Source organism: Medicago truncatula, chromosome 6 (assembly GCF_003473485.1).
Source record: "Medicago truncatula cultivar Jemalong A17 chromosome 6, MtrunA17r5.0-ANR, whole genome shotgun sequence".
Taxonomy (NCBI): domain Eukaryota; kingdom Viridiplantae; phylum Streptophyta; class Magnoliopsida; order Fabales; family Fabaceae; genus Medicago; species Medicago truncatula.
Window position 1 is genome coordinate 39,244,624 of NC_053047.1, and position 9,267 is coordinate 39,253,890.

The 9,267-nt window shown below is 29.7% G+C and overlaps 1 long non-coding RNA gene across 1 annotated transcript; it reads left to right on the forward strand.

Moving 5' to 3' along the window:
- The first annotated feature begins 6,614 nt into the window (after positions 1-6,614).
- LOC120576151 (uncharacterized) lies at positions 6,615-8,242 on the forward strand. Its single transcript, XR_005642251.1, has 2 exons — positions 6,615-6,941; positions 7,865-8,242. It is a non-coding gene; the product is annotated as an uncharacterized lncRNA (long non-coding RNA).
- The last annotated feature ends 1,025 nt before the right edge of the window (positions 8,243-9,267 follow it).

Here is a 9,267-nt window from a genome sequence, read left to right on the forward strand (position 1 = left end):
ATTTTTTTTTTTTTTTTTTTTGCTTAATTGCACTTTTGGACCCCTATCTTTTCAAAAGTTGCGGTTATGAACTCCTAACTAATTGAAATACAAAACAACTCCCTATGTTTTGATTCTTTGGCAGTTTTGAACCCCCAGTCCAGTGTTGATTCGGTCAACGCTGACGTGGCACCCAAAGTGAGGTGCCACGTGTCAAATTTTTTATTTTTATTTTGCATTGGGGGACCAAAACTGCCAAAGAATCAAAACATAGGGGCTGTTTTGTATTTAAATTAGTTAGGGGTCCATAACCGCAATTTTTGGAAAGATAGGGGTCCAAAAGTGCAATTAAGCCTTTTTTTTTTTTACTCTCTCCCTTCCTCAATACTTGACCTACTTGACCATTTTACACAAATTAAGAAAAGTGTAAAGATGAAAGAAAAATAATGATATTTTTACTAAATTGCCCTTATTATTTTGAAACCTTCATTTTTAAGTAATGATTATTTTCTTTGTTCCACTACAAAAAGTATTTTTAAGGGATAAATTTGTCAAATTATGCTTAAAAATCTGAGAAGGTCAAGTATCGTGGGACAAATATTTTTTTCAAATAGATCAAGTATTGAGGGACGAATGAGTAAGTAATTACAAGCGGATATTTATCGATGTCAATTTGCCCAAATTCGCAACATTTAGTGCTAAAAGCGTCACCATAACTAGGGGTGTTCATGGGTTGGGTCAACCCAAAAAACCCATCAAATCCACCTAAAAAAACCCTAAAAAATGGATTGGGTTGGGTGATTGGGTGGATATGGTTTTAAAAAATGATAAACCCATAAAAAATAATGGGTTTTGGGTAAAACCAGACCCAGACCCAATAAACCCACTTATCCAATAATGTCATATTTTTATTTTCATTTTCATAGGGAGGAAGGAGAATAACAAAGGTTTTGATTATAATCTTTCTTTAAAAAAAAAATTGGTTATAAATCAAGTCTAATTTCAACAATTGACATAACAAATTCTCTATATTGAAAATCAAAACATTATAGTTACAAATTATGATGTTGCACTTTAGTTATTTTGATGTTAAAACAATTTTAGGTCATCTAACTTTAGTTTGTTGCAAATATTTTATGATGAAATTTTTTATTTAATATTATAACTTATTATTTTATAACGCTAAAATATAGTGAAATAGGTTACACAATTTTTTTTAAGAAAATAAAAATTTGTGTAATTTTTATGAGAAAAATACGAGGATGCGTCATTTAATATTAACAAACAAAAAATATAATTTGGGTAACCCACAACCCAACCGAAGCTAAACCGGAAACTAGTGGGTTTGCCCAAACTCATCCATTAATTTAACGGATGGACATTTTACCTCATCCAAATCGGAGTATCCTATATGATTCGAGTCTTAAGTTTGACCAAACCCAATTCAAACCTACCCACGAACACCCCTAACCATAACTCTTGGAATGTGGAAAATCAAATGCTTAAGGCAGTAGGGGCTAAGGCCACCCGTAACGAAGGGTTACAGTTGTAGCCAATCCCAACACTTAATTTTGTTGTTTTTCTTGTGTATTTCAATAGTCTTGTGTAATTAAGTGCACTTAAGTCTAGTGGTTACTAAATATCATGAATTTAGGGACCCTTGTACATGTAAATAGGCTTGTAATCTTGGCATTTGGTATCACTACTCAATTTAAACACTTAGAAATTTCATTACAGATTTGGGTCTTAGCACTTAGAAAAATCATTTGATTGCGAATATTGTAAGTAGAGACCTGATGTGAAGTTTTAGGTTATTTGTTGTAATTTTGTCTAATATATTATCAAATTTTTGTAACGTTGAACTTTTGTTGAATTTAAATCGTTTGTGTAATTCCTTAAAAAAAAAAAAAATTGTTTATGTAATGTTAGATTGGTGTAATGTTATTGAATTAAGAATGATTAAATGTTAGTTCTTATGAACGAGTATTGTTGCTGAATTTGTTGTACTGCTTATGGAATTGTGTTTATGAGTTATGAATGTTTAGACAAGCCTTTTTGTGTCCTGGTTTCAAAAACAAGTATTCTTGACCGCCTAAAAGAGCGCAACAACAATTAACTTCCATAGGAATCAACGAAACTTAATTGTCATTTTAGGGATGACAATTAACTATCGTTGGGTATTGAATGAAAGTTAACCGCCGCCAATGAAATTTTGGTCTTTTTGGGGTTGTTGGGAGAAAAAGAGAAGCCTAAAGAGCAATTTTTGCTTGTGTCTACCTATTGCATGAAACTTACCTAAGCCCAAGCCCATGTACTAACCCTAAATCCACATCTCTTTTCTCGTTAATTGTTCTATATAAAGGTCGTCGCCTCCTCATTCTATCTTATACTTCTCCATTGTGCTTTTTCTTTGTTTCTCCTCGTGTTCTCTGTTTCTCCATTGTTCTTTTTCTTTGTTTCTCATCGTCTTCTCAGTTTCTTTGTTTTTTTATATCTTCAAAATATATTTTCTTTCTTTCTAGTGTCTTGTGGATCTGTTTATAAATAATTTTTGTAAAACTTCACTGCCTCTTTGATTACATTGATGATTTCTTATGTGATTCATCCAACTTCAATTTGATGAAGTCAACACTTGTCTAGAATTTCAGATCGAGTAGTTTGATCAACTTAAATAGCGTGAATATGTTCTCGATGTTTGATCCAATTGGTCTAACTAGCCGATCCGATCTAGGTTTGATAACAATAGATGAATGTGAAGATGACGATGAAGATGATCTTGTGAAAATAATAATCACTCTCAAAAATCAAATCGACGAAATACCAAAGGTATATCATCAATACCAAATTCTCAAGTTGATTTATATTCATTTTTTGTTATCATATATACCAATAAACACATCATCATTTTTCCTTATTATGGATCATATATGTTAGACCAATGAATTTTACTCTAATTGATATATGAACATATATTTCTTAGATCTATATTATTATTTTTATTTATTTTAAAAATTCAATTTTTTTCGTCTCTCAACACATATCTTCATTTTGTATAGATCTAATTAGCTAGTGATCATCTTCTCTACTCAATACCCTTCTCCACTATCTCTCTCATTACTATTAATCTAGCCTCATCTTTCTTTTATCTTCTCACTGAGAGAATTGTACTTTTCACCCTTTCAATTCTGATTTTTTTAAGCTTATTCCTTTTATCATATTAATTTCAGGGAAGCTTCTAGTGGATATCTAACATTAGCTTCTTTTTTTGTTTGTTTGTGCAGAATATAACACATGTGAAGAAGGCTCTGATTGTATATAAGAATGTGGTGAGTCTTGAACACTTTTACTCAATTTTTTGTTGTTTGTATTGTCTTGGTGGAACCATGTTCATGTATTGATTTAAGTAGAATTAGTGCATCTATATTGAGTATACAATTGAGTATGCGCTTCTTGTACTTAAATAAATGAATTAAGACATGAACATGGTCCCTAATAGATATAATTTTGGCATGTTTCTGATATTTTTTAATATAATATAAATATATAAAAGTTAAACATAATAAACGAATATAATATGTATACAATTTGAACATAAAAATGTTATAATCTTGACATTCATTTAAGGATTAATTTTTTTTTTATTTTTTTAATGAAGGTGAAAACATTCAATTTAATTTTTAGGGGCTAAAATCAAAATTCGCTATATTTATAAGAACGTAAAACTTATTTAACCATCCTAACTTTCGTTACTTTATTTAGTAGTAACAAATTTCATTTTTACACCATTAAATAACTTTGATGGCTAGTTATATTTTTTTTTATTAAAATTTGTTTTCTAATCAACGAAACTTGTTGCAGTTTATCACAAGAATCAGAGAAAAATTAAGGAAGAGCAATTTCTGAGAGAGTCTTGTGTTGGCAATGGAAGCACTTCACGTCGCAGAAGACGAAGTTCTCCTTATGAATTATGAAAAGCTCGTGAGAGAGGGAGTTCATCAAAATCAACACCCGATTCTTGAACCTGGTATACATTGGGTGACTTTAATTCGATGATAAACTTTCTCTGTTGCTTTGTGTTTTAATTAAGCTAGCATTTGGTTGTAGCTCATGTTTATATTGTTGTAAATTCTTCTTCCACTTCTTGTACTTGTTAAGTTTTAATAGTATTTTTGCTCAAACAAAGTTGTAATAGTATTAATCTCCTCTGAAAAAAATTAATATTAATCTCTTTTATAACATGCTGCTGATATACGCATGTAACATCACTTAATTTTGAACTTAAAATAAATATATTTGCAAACGTAGTTCACGAAGTGATCTCACAAATTTCACATTAGTTGTGACATTTGGCGAGCGAAATTGTTTAATACCATACAATAGATAAAAAAATCAACCGTAATTTTCACCAAAGTATTCATGTGCTACTTCGAAGAACACTGGACTAAGTTCTGCTGGAATATTTAACTGAAATCCCAAATTTCATATATACAAATTATAACATAGTGTATTCTTGAAATACATGTAAATATATGTATATGGAGGATTAATTTGATATGACCATGTTGTTTGTAGTAATTACAAGATCCCTTATTGTAACAACGAGAAACATGTTCAAATTGTTTGCTTTAAAAATGTTGATGGACAAGAATTTAGACGAGGTTCAGCTGATGTCCTCAATTGTGATTCAATTTTTTCAAGTGGTTAGCCTTAAATTAGCAGGAGCTATGTCCCTTCGTTGGGGTTCCTTAACTCATTTTGATAATTATAAATTCAAAAACAATTTTGGGCTAAATTATCCGAACAGTATAAATTAATAAGAATCAATTTTACATAAATGTATTAAAAAAAAAAAAAATTTACATTAATCCACTTTTAATTAAAATTTATTATATCAAACTCAGTTCTTGTCATCGCAGAACCAAAGACACACTTATATAAATTTTATAAGTTATTTTCATAAGTTATTTTTAGAGGAAGATCTTATAGAAATAAGTTGAAAAAACTTATAAACATGACATTCTTTAAAAAAAACTTATAGATATGTTATAAGTTGTTATCATAAACTCTCCCAAACTCCACAAATACTTATAGTTATTAGTTAATTCAACTCAAATAAGCATGTCTAAATAGGCTTTATTGCTCCACAATGTAATTCGTCAAAGCAACACAAGAAAAACAATGGACTTATTTTATTTCACCACATGAAGGGGCAAAAAAGAAAAACTCCCTCTTCACATTTGATATGATAAGTTAGATACATAAGTTCATGGTTGTCAAACTCGCAAGAGTTTAGAAGAGAAAAACGAGTCGAATCGCGTATAGAATCATTTTTGAGGTAGACTGTGAAGACTCGTACAACCTCGCATAGACTCGTGAGTCTATGACGAGCTTATGAATAACACTTACGATAAGTTATTCAACAACCTTAAAAAGTTTTTTTTTTCTTATATAACTATATACAGTGTCATTACAACTTGGATAATTGAGCTCGTTATTATCTTGACAGGTTTACATAATACTTATTTATAAGCAAAATTTGGTCAATGAAAGTTGATGCATCCAATTTAAATTTTTGAAAATGTCACATCAGATGCCACATGACCATTTACGTACAGTCAGCGTGCGCCACGTCAGCATCAAAATTGACATTTGGCTGCTTCAATGGGCCCAAGGGCTTTTTTAAAAAACAAAAAAATTTACGAGGATGAAAAACTGATGTTTTTTTTTACAAGGACCAAAATCCAACCAAGGCATATTTGAATGGACCTTTGTCATATTTTAGCCCACATTCAAAAACAATTTTGGGTTAGATTATTCAAACAACATAAATTAAAAAGAATCAATTTTACATAAATGTATTAAAAATTAAATAAATTTACATTAACCCACTTTTAATCAAAATTTATTATATAAAACTAAATTATCGTCATCGCAGAACCAAACACACACTTATATAAATTATAAGTTGTTTTGATAAGTTATTTTAGAGGAAGATCTTATAGAAATAAGTTGAAAAAACTTATAGACATGACGTTCTTTAAAAAAAAAACTTATAGATATGTCATAAGTTGTTATCATAAACTCTCACAAACACTTATAGTTATTAGTTAATTCAGCTCAAATAAGCCTGTCTAAATAGGCTTTATTGCTCCACAATGTAATTAGTCAAAGCAGCACAAGAAAAACAATGGACTTATTTAATTTCTCCCAACAAGTGTTGATGACCGCCTAAAAGAGCGCAACGACAATTAACTTTTATAGGAGTCAATGACACTTAATTGTCATTTTAGGGATGACAATTAACTATCGTTGGGTACTGAATGAAAGTTAACTGCCATCAGAGGAATTTTGGTCTTTGTGGGGTTGTTGGGAGAAAAAAAGAAGCATAAAGAGCAATTTTTGGGGTTGTTGGGAGAAAAAGAAAGCCTAAAGATCAATTTTCGCTTGTGTCTACCTATTGGATGAAATTTACGTAGGCCCAAGCCCATCTCTTAATCCTAAATCCACATCTCTTTTCTCGTCACTTGTTCTATATAAAGGTCGTTGCCTTTTCATTCCATCTTATATTTTTCCACTGTGCTTTTTCTTTGTTTCTCCTCGTCTTCTCTGTTTCTTTGTTTTTTTATATCTTCAAAATATCTTTTTTTTCTTTCTGGTGTCCTGTGTATCTTTGTTTACAAATAATTTTTGTAAAACTTCACTGCCTCTTTGAATACATTAATGATTTCTTATGTGATTCATCCAACTTCAATTTGACGAAGTCAACACTTGTCTAGAATTTCAGATCGGGTAGTTTGATCAACTTAAATAGTGTTAATATGTTCTCAATGTTTGATCCAATTGGTCTAACTAACCGATCCGATCTAGGTTTGATAACAATAGATGAATGTGAAGATGACGATGAAGATGCTCTTGTAAAAATAATCATCACTCTCAAAAATCAAATCGACGAAATACCAAAGGTATATCATCAATACCAAATCCTCAAATTGATTTACATTCATTTTTTTTTTTTTTTTATCATATATACCAATAAACATATCTTCATTTTTCCTTATTATGGATCATATATGTTAGACCAATGAATTTTACTCAAATTGATATATGAACATATATTTCTTAGATCTATATTATTATTTTTATTTATTTTAAAAATTCATTCTTTTTCGTCTCTCAACACATATCTTCACTTTATATGGATCTAATTAGTTAGTGATCATCTTCTCTACTCAATACCCTTTTCCACCTATCTCTCTCATTACTACTAATCTGGCCTCATCTTTCTTTTAAACTTATTCCTTTTATCATATTAATTTGAGAGAAGCTTCTAGTATATATATAACATTATCTTCTTTTTTTGTTTGTTTGTGGAGAATATAACTCATGTAAAAAACGCTTTGATTGTATAAGAATGTAGTGGGTCTTGAACACTTTTACTCAATTTTTTGTTGTTTGTATTGTCTTGCGGGAACCATGTTCATTTCTTAATTCATTTATTTAAGTACAAGTAGCACGTCTATATTGAGTATAGATACAATTGAGTATGCGCTCCTTCTACTTAAATAAATGAATTACGACATGAACATGGTCCCTAATAGATATAATTTTGACATGTTTTTTTTTTGTTTTTTTTTTATAATATTTTTAATACAATTTTTAATATAATATAAATATATAAATGTTAAACATAATAAACGAACATAATATATATACAATTTCAACATAAAAATGTTATAATCTTGATCGTTAGTTATTTAACCATTCTAATTTTCGTTACTTTATTTAGTAGTAACAAATTTTATTTTTACGCCATTAAATAACTTTGATCGCTAGTTATATTTTTTCTTATTAAGATTTGTTTTCTAATCAACGAAACTTGTTGCAGTCTTCTCTTCAATTATCACAAGAATCAGAAAGCAATCAAGGAAGAGCAATTTCTGATAGAGTCTTGTGTCAATGGAAGCACTTCACGTCGCAGAAGACGAAGTTCTCCTTATGAATTACGAAAAGCTCGTGAGAGAGGGAGTTCATCAAAATCAACACCCGATTCTTGAACCTGGTATTGGGTGACTTTAATTCGATGATAAACTTTCTCTGTTGCTTTGTGTTTTAATTAAGCTAGCATTTGGTTGTAGCTCATGTTTATATTGTTGTAAATTCTTCTTCCACTTCTTGTACTTGTTAAGTTTTAATAGTATTTTTGCTCAAACAAAGTTTTAATAATATTAATCTCCTCTGAAAAAACTTAATATTAATCTCTTTTGCTTTGAAAAAAAAAACCATTATCATGTCTTTTATAACATGCTACTGATACGCATAAACATCACTTAATTTTGAACTTAATTTACATATATTTGCAAACGTATATGGAGGATTAATTTGATACTCAGAGAAGGCTTGACAGGAGTTAGGGTTGACAACTTTTATAGAGATGAGAGACTATTTCTGATCTAATTGTATAACGGAAATGCTTTATCAAGCGAAAAAAAAAGTTCACGACAAATACATAAATTGTTTTTTTTTTTAACCATTAGGCACAATAAGATGCTCCAACCACTCTCTATCACAGTGAAGAAAAGGTTTGAGTAACATTAATCAACACGATTTGCCGTAAAAAATAAATAAAACAATATAGATAGTTTCAAAAGTTGGGCATTTTTGTTTGCCTAATACATAGTAGGAGGTGGCATCTAGATTTTCTACGCAAACGATTAAAACAAAAGTGGATAGTATGGAAGAATCTTACTTAGTTAGATGGTAACTGATTTTAAGTTTAATAGTAATTTAATAATTGAAGATTATGTCATATTTTGGTGATTCAGGCAATTTTCTTGATGAATTTTGTTGTTATATATAGCAATGCTGATATTTCTTTGATCTAAATTATCATTTTTATTTATTTTAAGAGATTCAATTTCGTTTCTTAGCACATATCTTCACTTTAGATGGATGTCACGCGTTAATAATCCTCTCTCTCTCTCTCTCACCTCATCTTTATTTTGATCTCACCTCATCTTTCTCGTCTTTTCACAAAATAAACCGTACTTTTCACCATATCAATTTGTATTTTTTAGTCTTATGTTTTTTTATCATATCACTTTTGAGAGAATTTCTTTTGTATATATCTAACGTATAAAACACATGTGAAGGATTGAATGATTGTAAGTGAACGCCATATGAAGTAGGTTGGGTCTATAAGATAACGATCGTACCCTCGAAATTTATTTTAGGGTTAATAAAGTAAATTGTCCTTATAAATATTTAGAATTTTGTTTTTAGTCCCTACAA